Consider the following 17885-nt stretch of genomic DNA (forward strand, 5'->3'; position numbering starts at 1 on the left):
TTGGATTCCAAATGACGGCGCATTGAAGTGGTGGACAGGTTGCTCTTCTCAGAGCCCCTAATCAATTTCGAGAGGCAAATTGTGCAGACAACACTATATCTGTCCTCGGCGCATTCCTTGAAAAAACTCCACACCTTCGAGAAACGTGCCCTCGAGGTGGGAGTTTTTCGGGGCTGGGTACGAACTGGAACATCTTGGGAGATTCCGGGTGTGGCCTGGCTTCGCCTAAGCTGCTGACCTCTGCCTCTGCCTCTAGCTACCCTTTTTGGTGCTGCACCTGCCTCAACATCCACACTACTTTCCCCGCTTGACATCCCCCCTGTCCAGGTCGGGTCAGTGTCCTCATCATCCACCACTTCCTCTTCCAACTCCTGTCTCATCTCCTCCTCCCGCACAATGCGCCGGTCAACTGGATGCCCTGACGGCAACTGCGTCACATCATCGTCGATGAGGGTGGGTTGCTGGTCATCCACCACCAAATCGAACGGAGATGGAGGAGACTCTAGTGTTTGAGCATCTGGACACAGATGCTCCTCTGTTAGGTTCGTGGAATCGTGACGTGGAGAGGCAGGTTGAGGGACAATGAAAGGAGCGGAGAACAGCTCTGGGGAGCAGGGACAGTTTGGGTTATTGTTCTGTAAAGCTTCGGAATTTTGGGAGGAAGGAAGACAAGACTGTTGGGTAATAGGAGGAGAGGAGGCAGAGTCTGACTGGCTGCTGGACAATGTGCTGTAAGCGTTCTCTGACAGCCATTGCAAGACCTGTTCCTGGTTCTCGGGCCTACTAAGGTTTGTACCCTGCAGTTTAGTTAATGTGGCAAGCAACCCTGGCACTGTGGAGTGGCGCAATGCTTGCTGCCCCACAGGAGTAGGCACGGGACGCCCTGTGGCTTCACTGCTACCTTGCTCCCCAGAACCATTCCCCCGACCTCGCCCACGGCCTCGTCCACGTCCCTTTCCGGGAGCCTTGCGCATTTTGAATTCCTAGTTAGAAATTGGCACTGTATACCAGTAGTAAAAATTGTGGGTGCACGTAACCCCAATATATTCTTTGAATTCCCAGTCAGACACTGGCACTATATGGCAGTAGCAAGAAATGAGGGTATTTGTATTCCCAATATATTCTTTGAATTCCCAGTCAGACAATGGCACTGTATACCAGTAGTAAAAATTGTGGGTGCACGTAACCCCAATATATTCTTTGAATTACCAGTCAGAAACTGGCACTATATGGCAGTAGCAAGAAATGAGGGTATTTATAACCCCAATATATTCTTTGAATTCCCAGTCAGACAATGGCACTGTATACCAGTAGTAAAAATTGTGGGTGCACGTAACCACAATATATTCTTTGAATTACTAGTCAGAAACTGGCACTATATGGCAGTAGCAAGAAATGAGGGTATTTATAACCCCAATATATTCTTTGAATTCCCAGTCAGACAATGGCACTGTATACCAGTAGTAAAAATTGTGGGTGCACGTAACCCCAATATATTCTTTGAATTACCAGTCAGAAACTGGCACTATATGGCAGTAGCAAGAAATGAGGGTATTTATAACCCCAATATATTCTTTGAATTCCCAGTCAGACAATGGCACTGTATACCAGTAGTAAAAATTGTGGGTGCACGTAACCACAATATATTCTTTGAATTACTAGTCAGAAACTGGCACTATATGGCAGTAGCAAGAAATGAGGGTATTTATAACCCCAATATATTCTTTGAATTCCCAGTCAGACAATGGCACTGTATACCAGTAGTAAAAATTGTGGGTGCACGTAAACCCAATATATTCTTTGAATTCCCAGTCAGACACTGGCACTATATGGCAGTAGCAAGAAATGAGGGTATTTGTATTCCCAATATATTCTTTGAATTCCCAGTCAGACAATGGCACTGTATACCAGTAGTAAAAATTGTGGGTGCACGTAACCCCAATATATTCTTTGAATTCCCAGTCAGACACTGGCACTATATGGCAGTAGCAAGAAATGAGGGTATTTGTATTCCCAATATATTCTTTGAATTCCCAGTCAGACAATGGCACTGTATACCAGTAGTAAAAATTGTGGGTGCACGTAACCCCAATATATTCTTTGAATTACCAGTCAGAAACTGGCACTATATGGCAGTAGCAAGAAATGAGGGTATTTATAACCCCAATATATTCTTTGAATTCCCAGTCAGACAATGGCACTGTATACCAGTAGTAAAAATTGTGGGTGCACGTAACCCCAATATATTCTTTGAATTCCCAGTCAGACAATGGCACTGTATACCAGTAGTAAAAATTGTGGGTGCACGTAACCCCAATATATTCTTTGAATTACCAGTCAGACACTGGCACCATATGGCAGTAGCAAGAAATGAGGGTATTTATAACCCCAATATATTCTTTGAATTCCCAGTCAGACAATGGCACTGTATACCAGTAGTAAAAATTGTGGGTGCACGTAACCCCAATATATTCTTTGAATTCCCAGTCAGACACTGGCACTATATGGCAGTAGCAAGAAATGAGGGTATTTGTATTCCCAATATACTCTTTGAATTCCCAGTCAGACAATGGCACTGTATACCAGTAGTAAAAATTGTGGGTGCACGTAACCCCAATATATTCTTTGAATTACCAGTCAGAAACTGGCACTATATGGCAGTAGCAAGAAATGAGGGTATTTGTATTCCCAATATATTCTTTGAATTCCCAGTCAGACAATGGCACTGTATACCAGTAGTAAAAATTGTGGGTGCACGTAACCCCAATATATTCTTTGAATTACCAGTCAGAAACTGGCACTATATGGCAGTAGCAAGAAATGAGGGTATTTGTATTCCCAATATATTCTTTGAATTCCCAGTCAGACACTGGCACTATATGGCAGTAGCAAGAAATGAGGGTATTTGTATTCCCAATATATTCTTTGAATTCCCAGTCAGACAATGGCACTGTATACCAGTAGTAAAAATTGTGGGTGCACGTAACCCCAATATATTCTTTGAATTCCCAGTCAGACACTGGCACTATATGGCAGTAGCAAGAAATGAGGGTATTTGTATTCCCAATATATTCTTTGAATTCCCAGTCAGACAATGGCACTGTATACCAGTAGTAAAAATTGTGGGTGCACGTAACCCCAATATATTCTTTGAATTACCAGTCAGACACTGGCACTATATGGCAGTAGCAAGAAATGAGGGTATTTGTATTCCCAATATATTCTTTGAATTCCCAGTCAGACAATGGCACTGTATACCAGTAGTAAAAATTGTGGGTGTATATAGCCCCAATTCTATTGCTAGGGGACTTGCAGGGTATTTCTGGGGTGAAGGTGGGGGGGCACACCGTTGGAACGGGTATCGGGGTATATATCGGGTATACGGGAATACACTGACAGTGTATTCCATTCAGGATCCTGGGAAAGCTGGGTTGCGGCGATTGAGCCCGTCAGTGCCACGTTACACTGACAAGCTTCTCCCTGGAATTTAGCTCTTACAAGAGCTGTTGGTTGTCTTCTCCTTCCTATCCTAGCCTGTCCCTGCCTACCCAGAATCTAAGCCCTAGCTAGCTGGACGGAAACCTCCGTCCTCGGTGAATTGCAAGCTCAGAATGACGCGAACCTGGGCGGCGCTGTTCTTTTAAATTAGAGGTCACATGTTTTCGGCAGCCAATGGGTTTTGCCTACTTTTCTCAACGTCACCGGTGTCGTAGTTCCTGTCCCACCTACCCTGCGCTGTTATTGGAGCAAAAAAGGCGCCAGGGAAGGTGGGAGGGGAATCGAGTAATGGCGCACTTTACCACGCGGTGTTCGATTCGATTCGAACATGCCGAACAGCCTAATATCCGATCGAACATGAGTTCGATAGAACACTGTTCGCTCATCTCTATTGCCAATATTTCAAGGGGTTTTCTTTGCAGCAGTCACCTCATTTACATCACGGTCACCTTTATACATTACATCATTCTTTTACCTTAAAATCAGCAACAAATTATGCTGTGTGAACAGGTCCTTACTGTATGATGAGTCCTCAGTTTTTCTAGCGATGGTAACTAGGTTGGAGCAAGGCCAACAACTGTATTGCAGAAGGGCTCGGTGCTGGTAAATGAAGAGACAGAATAGCTGATACCTAGCTCAGAAGAGAGAGAATATATTGTATACTATAATATATTGTAGCACAGGATAGCACATCAACCAGATTGCGAATTTTTTTTTTCTAAGTGCAACTAATATCCCCTCTGAAATTACATATCTAATATCTATTTACTTTCCCATTGTTATATCTGTCGGCTTTTACAGTGCCTTTGTTTGTTGTCTGGTTTATGACTATACAGTAATTATATTGTATATATGTATATATAAAATAATACATATATGTAATTTTCTGTTCATTATCCATAAAAAAGTGATTTGTTTAATTGCTCGACATGGTAACGGCGGCTTTACTACACCAGCTGCTGAAAGGCTTCCTATATTGGTGGAACAGTTCAGTAATGAACAATATAAATCAATAGCACAATTCTAAGTTCTGTTACTACCCAACATGTACCAAGGGCACAATCGCCTCTGCTTCTACTGTATAAGCTTAGAATTAATAAGGCTCCATAGATCCCATCGGCTTACCATAGTAGTCAACAATCCCAGGTATCATTGTGCATGGAAGTATCTGTGATAATGTTCAAGTAAAAAAAAAGTCAAGAAAAAGTTATTTTCTTTATATATATATATATATATATATATATATATATATATATATATATATATATAAATATATAGATAGCCTGTGGACTACACATCCCACTTTGCAAGTAACTAGTTACACTGACAATGTAACAATATTTAGAACTTTTGACTTTCAGGCGCCATATCTCACCATCCACTACAGCTTCCAATGTGAGACTACCATCATTTTATAGAAAACCATCTTGGCTAGCTCATTCATAAATGTGACTGATTCTTGTCCTGTAACTGCATTGTTACTGTTTTGCTCTGGTGGTGGAAAAATATTTTTCTTCTTGTATACTACACATTACAGCCTGTTCTCACATTCCCTAATAGCTCAGTGTATTATTAGGCTGATTCACAAGGGAAGGTCACTGGTTCAAATTGAGGATTTATCCAAGGAAAGAGAAACAGCATCATTATAACATCTTTGGCGTCATCATCCGGTTGCATGCTGCGGTGCAGGAGACGTGTTCGGCTGTGATTTCTTCTTTTGGTTTTGTTTTGCATTGTCTGAACACTGTCCTATTCCTTCACCTTGTTAATTGATTTCCCACCACACCCATCTCCTTCACCTTCATTTCTCTCTGCTCCTCTAATACTTAAACTTAGTCTTGCTCTGTGATTGACAACCTGCCTTCCTATCAGGTCCAGGGCGGGTTCTTCCTTCCTATTTAGTCTTGGCTCACATTCACACTGGTGCTTGCTATTGCCTTGTGCGTACTGGCTTTTTCTCTTGCTGTTATTACTTATATTCTGATTCTTGACCTCTGGCTTTCCCTATTGACTATTCTTTTGGATTCCGATTTTGACACTTCATCATTCGACTGTTACTGACTAGAGATGAGCGAGTAGTACTCGATCGAGTAGGTATTCGATCGAATACTACGGTATTCGAAATACTCGTACTCGATCGAGTACCACTCGCTATTCGAATGTAAAAGTTTGATGCAGAACCAGCATTGATTGGCCGAATGCTATATAGTCGGCCAATCAACACTGGTTCTTCTCCTACCTTTAGAAGTCTTCTCTGTGCAGCTTCCCCGCGGCGTCTTCCGGCTCTGAATTCACTCTGCCAGGCATCGGGCCTGGGCAGAGTCGACTGCGCATGTCCGCTTGTAGTGTGGGCATGTGCAGTCGGCTCTGCCCAGGCCCGATGCCTGGCAGAGTGAATTCAGAGCCGGAAGATGCCGCGGGGACGCTGCAAGGAGAAGACTTCTTGGAGGATCCAGCCCGACCCTCACTCGTGGACTTGGTAAGTATAATTTGATCGAATGTTGCCTACCCCTGAAACAAGCATTTTCCTCCCATAGACTATAATAGGGTTCGATATTCGATTCGAGTAGTCGAATATTGAGGGGCTACTCGAAATGAATATTGAACCTCGAACATTTTACTGTTCGCTCATCTCTATTACTGACCCCTGACCACCCTCAAGCAACACCCCAAATACATATCTGCTGCATTATGATTTCATCTTCAAGTTTGATATAGATGGACATGTAAATACATTTTACATCACTTTCTCCCTTTAAAGTTGGCATCTAGTATAGTCACTGGGTTGTAGGGTAGATCAACGAAAAATGCTTTGGCTTGTGCATAGCAACTCTTTTGCCAAGTACCGACTAATAAAAACTTCAGGGTTCCTTGTACTGTTCCTAAATGCAGATTTGCTAATTATTATGTAGCTATTTACCAAAGGAATAACTAATTTAATTGTATTTTTTTCAGGAATGGCTAAACACAATCCAGGCCGACAGGCAGCTCCATGGAAATCATCAAGGTACTATAAAGCTCAGTTTAATAAAGCACGAGTCCTCAGCTCAAGCGTGCATCATCACTGCAAGCAACAAACTAATGGTGCTGACATAAACACACTATTAAATAGAGATAAAGACCTAACCAGCCTCAGACACCCGCCTCACAGAGTGTCAGTCCTCATTAAAACGCCGCTGTAATATTTGCCTAACAGAAATATTTGGAGACACATCACATGAAATTCTACATACTTTTTAGGAAAATCCACAGAAATCCATGTTGACAACAATTTTACTTTTGTTACCTTATTTTTGGAAAGTTTGTAAAATCAATTGATGCTCATGTATCGCTGGTGTTCATGTTGTCCTGTTGTCATTGGTGAAACTTGGGTGATGTATTGTTATAGGCGCGACAAGACATTTTGAAACTTTGTTGCAACTGCAGAAACGTGAGGCCTGGTTCACATCTGCGTTCGGTATTCTGTTTGGGGAGTCCACATGGGGAACCCATGAATGGAATACCAAGCACATTAAAAAGCGGTTAGCTAAGAAACCACACGGACCCCATAGACCAGGGGTAGGGAACCTTCGGCTCTCCAGCTGCTGTGAAACTACAACTCCCAACATGCTCCATTGACTTCCATGGGAATTCCAAGAACAGCAAAGCAAGTATGCATGCTGGGAGTTGTAGTTTTGCAACAGCTGGAGAGCCGAGGTTCCCTACCCCTGCCATAGACTATAATGAGGTCTATGTGTTTTCCATGCGGTGTCTGCGCGAATCATGCAGAGAGAAAAATACTGCAAGCAGCACTATAATGGGGTCCGTGTGTTTTCTGCGCGGTGTCGTACTTTTCTCTCCGCATGATGCGTGTGGACACTGCGTGGAAAACACATGGACCCCATTACAGTTTATGGGGCCCGTGTGGTTTCTTAGCTAAACACTTTTTAATGCGTTGGTCCCCAAGCGGACTCCCCAATACCTAGTGCAGATATGAACCAGGCCTACTTTGAATTCTCTGGTCCTAGTGCAAAATCTTTAAAAGAAATGGGTCACAATTTGTTATATTGTTTTTAATCTGTTTTTATTTTCTGTTTTCTAGGAATTTTTTTTTTATTGTATTACTTGTACGTGTTTAAGAGGGCTGCCATCTTGCCTGAGCTTCTCCTCTGCTCTGTTAACAGCATTTAGTAACATGCGTTATAGCAAAGACATGGCCATAGGTAGCAATAGTCTGGAGGTGACTTATTGGGGTCTATGAGAGAGTTTTCTAGGCATGCATTGTGCAAGTACGGGGGGGGTAGATAAGCTGTGACATCTATTGTCAGTAGTGGATGCAATAAGGGATCAGTGACGTTATCTAAAGAGGTGTTATCTTCTATTGTAATCCTCTATGCTTTAAAAAAAAAAAAAAAAAACAACACTACAGAACAGGCAAGTGACAGTCTATTATTAGGCTTAGTCACCAGAATGAAAAGTGAAGGATACTGGGTGATACATTCATTTGAACAAGGCCTACCGAGTGTCATTTATAATACTGTTGGCCTAGTTTCCATTGTTACCACCTTTATAAATTCCTACAAGGGTCAACTTTAGAGTGGGTAACCTGGTTAGATGATCAGAGACCCTCAAGGAGGGTCAAAGAATGCCCACATTAGTATTATTTGACAGTGTAGGGCAGTATTATTTTGGTAATTGCAGCATTGCATTACGGTGACATTACGGTGGAACTATATGGTAGTATTATGTGGACTGAAATGATGAGGTGTGTGGATAAGGGTCTACTTTGCTTGTTGCCCATGACCTTATTGTCTTAACTTTCATCCACAAAGGAAACCTGTCCGCCATCTTGGGACTGTTTTGCTAATAGTTAGCAGGACTCTGAATTGATAAATAGGTTACAATTGTGAGACTGATTTGCTTTGCCTGTTCTTTTGGATAAAAGGAATTGTGCGGGAATCAGTAAGTCAATCTATTTAGATTCCATATAGTCTGATATATAACATTATATATTACCATTATTGGATATCTACTTACATCAAATGGTGTTTAATTGCTTAAACTGTTGTAGTTGTATTTGACAAGTAGGAAAAAATCGCAATAAATCGTAGAATGATACGTTCTCTTCCTTCAGTGACCATGTATGTTACCTTAAAGGGATATTCTTTCCCCATTCATTCAATCTGCTGGTCAGGTAAGATAAAACCATTGCCGTAAATCAAGTGAAATCGCATTAATGTAAAGTCACGTCACCATGATGTTGGTATTCTGAGCCTTGTGACTTAATGAAAGCTTGGACGGTGTTTTAAGACAAGTACATGGCTATTTTTCCTATTGATAAAAGTAGACCCAAAGTAATTATCTACACATGAGCTTCCTGCACTCAGCGTGTTGTATATCCAAATAAGAAAAACAGGCTGGCGTATAAAAATCACCTACGCAAGAACAATTTATAGTAACACAGTGGTTAGTTAGGATGAAATAGTCCATCAGATTCAGCCTTTAATACATCACTGATCCAGATTCCTCATAGGCAGAATACATTCCTAACTCAACCTCATATATTAGAATAAATCCCTGGATCAATTCATCTTCAAGGATCTAATATGCACAGTTTGTGGTATTATATAGTTAAAGAGGACCTTTCACCATTTCTACCGAGTCCAACTATTTGTATCATTTGATAGGTGCCCCTCCACTGATTCTGGCACAGTTGGATTTTTTTTCTAGCTCCTTTCCTGAGCAATCAATTCTTTTTTTGTTAAATGTAGATTGTGAGCCCCCATATAGGGATCACAATGTAGATTTTTCCCTATCAGTATGTCTTTGTAGAATGAGAGAAAGTCCATGCAAATACAGGAAGAACATATAAACTCCTTGCAGAGGTTGTTCCTGGCAGGATTCGAACCCAGGACTCCAGCACTGCAAGGATGCAGTGCTAACCACTGAGTCACCATGTTGTCCCCCTGAGCAATCAATTCTGTCCAGCCCAGGAACGCCCACCTGACAGTCGAGAGCCTAATTAGAATATTGGATGCTAAAATTAACAGCACAGATTACTCAGGAATGGTGGGAGCTGGAGAAAAAATTCCAATTGCAGAATCTGTGGAGAGGCATCTATAGAAGGATGAGGAGCTGGAGATGGTGGAGGTGGTGAAAGGTTTTCTTAATGCAGCAGCTCTCCAGTTTTACTAACAGATGAGGATCCTGAATGAGAGGGGAGGGTCTCCTTTATTATCTTAGAATTAAACTATTTAAAGGGTACCTAGCTATCATTTTGTCATATCAGATATTTTGACCAGTGTGGGTTCAGGTGCTAAGACCCCTAACCATGGTAAGCAATGTCCCCCACACACACACACACACACACACACACACACACACACACACACACCACACACCACACACCATTACACACACACCACGCACACACACACACACACACACACCAGAATGGAGTGAGTAACATAATCCAACCTACAATCAGATATAAGCCAGGAGCCTTGACAATGATGTGTAAAGACCGGATGTGGGTCATAATGGAAGAGCAAGTATAAAGCACTATCTCTCTTTTTTCAATCCACTCCTGGTTTTGGCTTCAAACGTGTATTCAAAGACCTGAACATGCATGGGCTACGTACTGAAGCATGTGCCCTGATGCCTGGAAGCGAGGCCTCAGAGAACCAACCAGACTCTTGTTGGTATTGTTCTTTTCCTACCTTTTATTGCCATTTTATTCTATGTATTGTTTGTACTTTATCTGTATCTGCTTGTCAACCATATATATATATATTTTCCTCTATATGTTAAATGGCTAGTATCGACCTATTCAGGGTTGACAAATATATAAAATTTAGAAAGCTCATTTTGTATTATCCTGTAAGACCTGGACACACTCGCGGGCCGTGAGGGGAAAGTAAGGAAGAAGAGTGAATGCTGGGTATGCCAAGTGGCTTGGTAAGGTGAGATCCTTCACAGGGACCCAGTATAGATTTTGCATTTGGGCTCAAGAATTTTTAGACCATCCTGTTCAGATAGTTGGAGCCTTCAGCTGACATCTAACTTGCTGACCCTCCATACACATGTACGCTGGGCTAGACTGAGCATGCACATATTCCAAATGGACAGAGGGAAGAAGGCCGCTGTCAGACACCTGTACCAGCACCTTGTCTCCTATGAGAACAAAAGGATACATCAAGTTTATATACCTGGAAGAGGGCACTGTTTTGCCTGAAATGCGTAGTGTCTTATGCTTCAATAAAGACATTTTTACCGGATCAGCGCTGGTTCCTCCATTTTTGTGGGATTCATCTCATCATTGGATAAGAATAAAAGGATCAGGCATATTAATATTTCTCTTTCCTAACATCTGCTGTCGGAGAAAGATACGGAGGACCCATACCAATTAGTTGGTGGATTTAACCAATATGAATGCTGTGTATGGCCATCTTCTATTTAGCATGGGGGAGGGGGATACAACCCTGAATTGCTTTTATCTCTTGACATTTATCTCTAGGTTGGTGACACTATCTAAGCACATTTGCTACAAAACTTGCCATTGTCTGCTTATTTTTAGAAAAAAAAAGAATCTTCCGGTGTACGGCCTGCTACAAAACTGCATGATATAGCACTTAGCAGCCATATGCCCTTGTGTTGTGGAGATTCACTTTGTAACAGCTTCATACAGAATAGCTCGGTGTGAACTTTAAACTTCTAGAATCCTTAAGGAAGCTTTGGACTCAAACACCAAAAAGGAATAGCTGAAGTCATTAATCATCTGCTAAAAAATTTGCTAATTAGCGCCTCTGACTCACCGCTCCTCTACAGCTCGCTCTAAGAACGTCGGAGAGAAAAAAAAAAAATCTATTCACTGCGTACTTACAACAGCATAAACCATTTCTCCTGCAAAAAAAAAACCCCGAGACAAAGTAGAGTAGGCAACGGCGAGACCAAAATGCAGAGGAAAGAGGTGCATTAACTTAAACTTCACTCTGTGTTTGCTGAGCCTGATATGTAAATTTCAACCTATTTTTAAGGGCTGTTAAGTTTCACTCCTATCTTCAACCCAGCGAAATTTATCAAGGAAGTAGGGTTATTTTTATAGCACCCAGCGCCTGCCGATTGCCATGGAAACATGAATTGTTCAGTGTAATAAACTACCTCCCTCTGTTCTCATAAACACGAGGGGTTTGGCGGGGTATTGGAGTATGTAAAAGAAACAATTATTAGAGAGAATATAAGTCAGCCTAGAGAACTCGTGTGCATCCTTCCCCTGCAAAAGAATATGCCTCTTTAAAGTCTGGGAGATGCCACCGCCGCTATTTATGAGCGCTGCATACATACAAAGGCATGGTTAACAATCAATGTGACGCTGCCCACAATATACGCTTTGATGCCGCATTAATTCAAAAAATATCGCCGCCAACATCAACGTATTTATACGAATCTGCTCTTTTTTCTGCCAACCTGCTCTATAATTTACTCGTAAAATGGTGTTGCAAAGGAAAAAAAATCCACAGAAATGAATTATATTCCTGCCTAAAGGATATCACTTATGAGAAATGTTCTGATAAGAACGGAGAGAGTCTGCACGTGGATAAATAGGTGCTATCCGGGAAAAAATACATCGGGAAGATTAATATATAGGTTATTTTTTATTGTAATGCGCTAGACGTACAAATTTAGTAACATTAAAGCGCCGGGTGTGGAGCCATTTTTGGATCCTTTAAAGCCTATAAACTGACTATTAGGATTATTGCTATTATTATTATGCTCAGGCAGCACAGAAGATGGACATTTGCCTTAGGCTTCAGGCACATGGCACAGGTTCATGGGGCTTCTACTCTACCTAGGAACAAAATCAGAGGCGTGCAGAGGCATACTTGGCAACGTTTCATTATACATAATCAGACATTTTAAGTCATGCTCCTGAAACATGCTAAAAAAACCGCCACAAAGTTCATTTTCGGGTGGGGTTTAAGCAAATTTTGCTTGTCCGAGTAAAATCTGGACTGTTGGCATGGAGTCAGAGGTACATCTCTATGGGAACATTATAATAGCTCTCTGCATAATATGGCCATGTTTATTTTATATAAGGCTCACAATCTACATTTTTCCCTATTAGTATGTCTTTGGAGTATTGGAGGAAATCCACACAAACACGGGGAGAACATACAAAACCCTTGCGGGTATTGTCCTTGGCAGGATTGGAACCCAGGACTATACCGCACAGCACTGAGCCACCTTGTTGCCCCATGGCCATGTTTACACATGGGTGAAACTCTTAAGATTCGCTTCCTGTCCATCGACTCGGGTTCCCAATTTGTTTTGGGTGAAACAAGTTTGGTACAAACCACACTATATATAACCATCCAGTATCACCATTATACATATATTACCACGCAGTATCCCCATTATATATATTCTTATTATGCTTACTTGTATAGCGCTATCATATTCTACAGCACTTTACAGACATTGACAGTCACTGTCCCATATAGGGCTCACAATCTATAGTTCCTATCAGTATGTCTTTGGTGTGTGGGAGGAAACCGGAGTACCCAGGGGAAACCCATACAAACACAGGGAGAACATACAAACTCCTTGCAGATGTTGTCCTTGGCAGGATTCGAACCCAGGACTCCAGCGCTGCCATGCTAACCACTGAGCCACCGTGCTGCCCAACTGAGCCAACGTGTATTACCACACAGTATCCCCATTATACATATATTACCATCCAATATCCCCATTATACATATATTACCATCCAGTATCAACATAATACATATATTATCATGCAGTGTCCCCATTATACATATATAACCATCCAGTATCCCCATTATACATATATTACCATCCAGTATCCCCATTATACACATATTACCATCCAGTATCCCCATTATACATATATTACCATCCAGTATCCCCATTATACATGTATTGCCATCCAGTCTCTCCATTATACATATATTACCATCCAGTCTCTCCATTATACATATATTACCATCCAGTCTCTCCATTATACACATATTACTTGAAGTGTCACACCTCATCCACATTACAGAGATAGCAGGCTACAATTTCTAATATGTATGTATTGTGAAAATTACGGCGATGGGATATGATGGAAATTAGAGCCACAAGTCTATGTGACAGTGTGGGGGTAGGGACGGGGGACAACAGAAAGTGCTGAGGAGGACAGAAATGACAATGAGGACCTAATGTCTTCACTATTAACAAATACATTATGGAAAGAAGCAGTGAAGATACATTATACGTGTTCGGCACTGTTCATTGTCCTAGGCATATTTATCATTATGTAATAAAAGTTCCTGCTGTGTCATCACATCGCGCGGGGTCTTATGGGGCTCTTTGAAAGGTCTACTCATTGATCAATAGGCCAACAGCTGGTGTCTCTAAAACATGAATAAAACCTCTGCTCCAAACATCAGCTACCAAAAGTAGCTTGCAGCAAAGGTCAGCCATGATTGTTATCAAGTCAATGAGCGTTATCTCCCACTTCTGTCCTCATAAGGACCTTGTATATCCCTCATTGATGGCTTCCTGAACCGCCTAAACAACGGAATTAGAAATGCTTAGAGCTGTAGTGTTGTGGTGCATTGACTGCTAAGAAAAGAAATAGCTGAATATTAGATTTTACAACCACAGATGTTCATTATTACTTACAATTTTATTAAATATTGCTGTAAATCAGTAATAGGAAGGAAGGTTTTCTGAGAACTTACACAAGCCATTTTTTTCTGGTTTTCCTGACCATAACTATTAGATGGAAGACAATTTCAACCATTCGGGAAGGCTATCATTGCAAAATTTTATACTAAAGATCTAGAAAGAAAAAAGAAGAAACTTATAAAAAGTCTTATGTCCTTAAAGGGATCCTATCATCAAAACTCAATTTTTTGTCCCTAACACGTAGGAATAGCTTTAAGAAAGGCTATTCTTCTCCTACCTTTAGATGTCTTCTCCTTGCTTCCGTTCCGTAGAAATCCCGGTTTTCGTCGGGATACAAATGAGTTCTCTCACAGCACTGGGGGCGGGCCCCAGGACTCAAACAGCACAGGGGGCATCCCCAATGCTGCAAGAGAACTCTCCAGCGCCGCCTCCATCTTCTTCAGGAACAGGCTCTCTTCACGTCTTCTTCCGGTGGTGGCTTCAAACTTCTAGGCTAGACAGTATAAATCTGGCATAAGAACATAGGAATAGAAAATACTCTGCACCATAACTTCAAGATTTCCTATTGATGAATTCCAAAGCCCAACATCCAGTAGATAATATAGATGATGCAGAATTCTTATGAGTAAAGTCATTATTGAAGTCATAAATATTTATTAAAAAAACAAAAATCCACAGCTCTGCTATACAGTATGTATACATATAAATGAGATGTCCTGATTCTGGTTACATGGCTCTAGGGGTGTCCATGATATTGCGTTATGTTTCTATTATGTTCTATTATGTGACCTTTTCTAGAAAAAAATAGGAAAATAGCAACCACAACTTCACATTGTTCCATATGACATCCTGACAGTGCAGATTATAATCACAAAGCTCCTTCTATTCACTATATAGCCCTGGCATTATCTCACAGGGACTGCTATAAGGTCTATAGGGTACAATCTACAGCTCTATAGACCTGCGAGGAGGTAAGACGTTTGAGGCACAATATTATACATTATTAACACTACAATGTGAAACTGCTGAATGAAATATTATTGTTTAATGTGTTATCATGTAGTAAGTATGAAATGGCTTTAAATAAATAAAACTGAGTATAGGATGAGTTATTACATAATATATGGCGCCTTCATAAAATCACAGTGTATTGTAAATGTTATGCATTCAATCAAATAGCGTAAGTTGTTGTCTACAATGTATCAATGTGCATGAAGAAACATCAATTAAACATGTTTGTAAAAAATGTGATAAAAATGCCCCATAATTTTGTGTATACAGTTCCTGTGAAGACCTATGCGTCTCCGACGTTGCAGTTTCCAAACAAAACTATGTATGGTCCAATACTACCAATATTGCCTTTCCTCTGCCTCCTTATCTCTTGGCCGTAGGTGGCCAAGAAAAGATGGCAGAGGGCAGTGGCGTAACTACCAAGGTAGCACTGCGTGTTTTTTCTTTTATTAATAGGCCGTTACCGGCTGGAGCCAGTAACGGGCCCTATTTACTTACCGATCCTGACGTACCCCCCTTCAGTCTCCGATTATTATACTCTGGGGTCTGAAAAGACTCCAGAGTATAATAATTGTTTATGGGTGTCCACAGTGGGGCATAATAGTGTGTGTAGGGGCCACTATGGAACATAATACTGTGTGTAGGGGCCACTATGGGAAATAATACTGTGTGTAGGGGCCACTTTGGGGCATAATAGTATGTGCAGGTGCGACTATGGGGCATAATAGTGTGTGCAAGGGCCACTATGGGGCATAATAGTGTGTGCAGGGGCCACTATGGGGCATAATACTGTGTGCAAGGGCCACTATGGGGCATAATACTGTGTGCAGGGGCCACTATGGGGCATAATAGTGTGTGCAGTGGCCACTATGGGGGATAATACTGTGTGAAGGGGCCACTATGGGGCATAATACTGTGTGCAGGGGCCACTACGGCGCATAATACTGTGTGCAGGGGCCACTATGGGGCATAATACTGTGTGCAGGGGCCACTATGGGGCATAATACTGTGTGCAGGGGCCACTATGGGGCATAATACTGTGTGCAGGGGCCACTATGGGGCATAATAGTGTGTGCAGGGGCCACTATGGGACATAATACTGTGTGCAGGGGCCACTACGGCACATAATACTGTGTACAGGGGCCACTATGGGGCATAATAGTGTGTGTAGGGGCCACTATGGGACATAATACTGTGTGTAGGGGCTACTATGGCACATAATACTGTGTGCAGGGGCCACTATGGGGCATAATAGTGTGTGCAGGGGCCACTATGGAACATAATACTGTGTGCAGGGGCCACTATGGGGCATAATACTTTGTGCAAGGGCCACTATGGGGCATAATAGAGAGCGCAGGAATGCGGGGGGGGGGTCGGTCAGGGTCTTCGGCGGGCGTTGGTTGGGAACGGGGAAAGCCATGTCAAAAGTTCGCCAGGGGGCCCCGCCATTCCTAGCTACTCCACTGGCAGAGGGGGGTACCAAGATTCTAGGATCAGCCTCTATACATGTTTCCAAAGAGACAAATCTGTCTGTAGAGGAGCTGTCAACAAATAAAATCAGAATATTTTTATGAAGACTGTTGAAAAAGTTACTTCATGCATTATAATCACATGTATTGTTTTTATGACTAATCCCACACTCAGCATTGACAACTAAACTGCCGATCAGGGGACAGCGTGGTAAGTCTGCACAAGTTGGTTGACGACGGGCCAAAATTGTCTGATCATGCCAAACACTGGCATGGAACAACTGAGATCACTGGAGCAGGGGTTATATAATGGGTAAGTAATGGTTAGTTTATTACTATATATATATATATATATATATATATATATGTATATATATATATATATTATCATAGCCCATATTTTAGAAATCCCCCATCCAACCATTTTATGACTAATAACCCCATAAACGTTATATGTTGTTCCCACTTTTACATTATAGCTTGAGTAAGACTAAGCTTGGGTAAGAGCGCAATTCTCCAGATCATGGCAAGATGTTCGTCTTCCTATATAAGGACTGTATACGTGATCTATAAAGCATGGTTATCTCACTTGTATATTGTAAGAGACATGAGACTTCTTCTATTCCACTGCCTCTTTTGAAAAAGTAAATGTATTAAGAGACAGCAATTGTTGTTTCTCAGAGTGTTCTAAATTTAATCTGTGATTTACTCCAATTTTACCCTCATTTATACCTTTCCTTTAATGCATCTTAAAGATTCTTCAGATAATAGATAGAATCTAGTACAATTATCTGTTCTTTGACAATGTGACATGGAATTACTGTGCCTGCCACAAAGAACAACTATTATCAGAAAAACAGAAAAGAACTTAGTAAATTGATTTCGCTAGAAGTATTGCATAGTTGTATGCCTCGCACTTCACCGTTCTGGTTTTTCGTCTCGGTTGGGAGTACTTTTACTGGTACTTATGATAAATATTATTCCATTTCCTGATGGGGAGTCCATGGAGACATTTTAAGACATGACCAACATTATCAGTCATTTATAGCGAACAAGTCTTTCAAGAGAATGAGTCACCTTCACATAACAGGTATCTGAAAAAACCTCCGAATCTTGATAGAACCACTGGTTTCTTCAAAAAACACCCTACATCTATTCCTCCTAAGAAATACAGTATATGATCAGGTAAGGAAATGAAGAATTCTAAACCCAACCGATATTTAGAACATATTCATA

Source organism: Leptodactylus fuscus, chromosome 9 (assembly GCF_031893055.1).
Source record: "Leptodactylus fuscus isolate aLepFus1 chromosome 9, aLepFus1.hap2, whole genome shotgun sequence".
Classification (NCBI taxonomy): Eukaryota; Metazoa; Chordata; class Amphibia; order Anura; family Leptodactylidae; genus Leptodactylus; species Leptodactylus fuscus.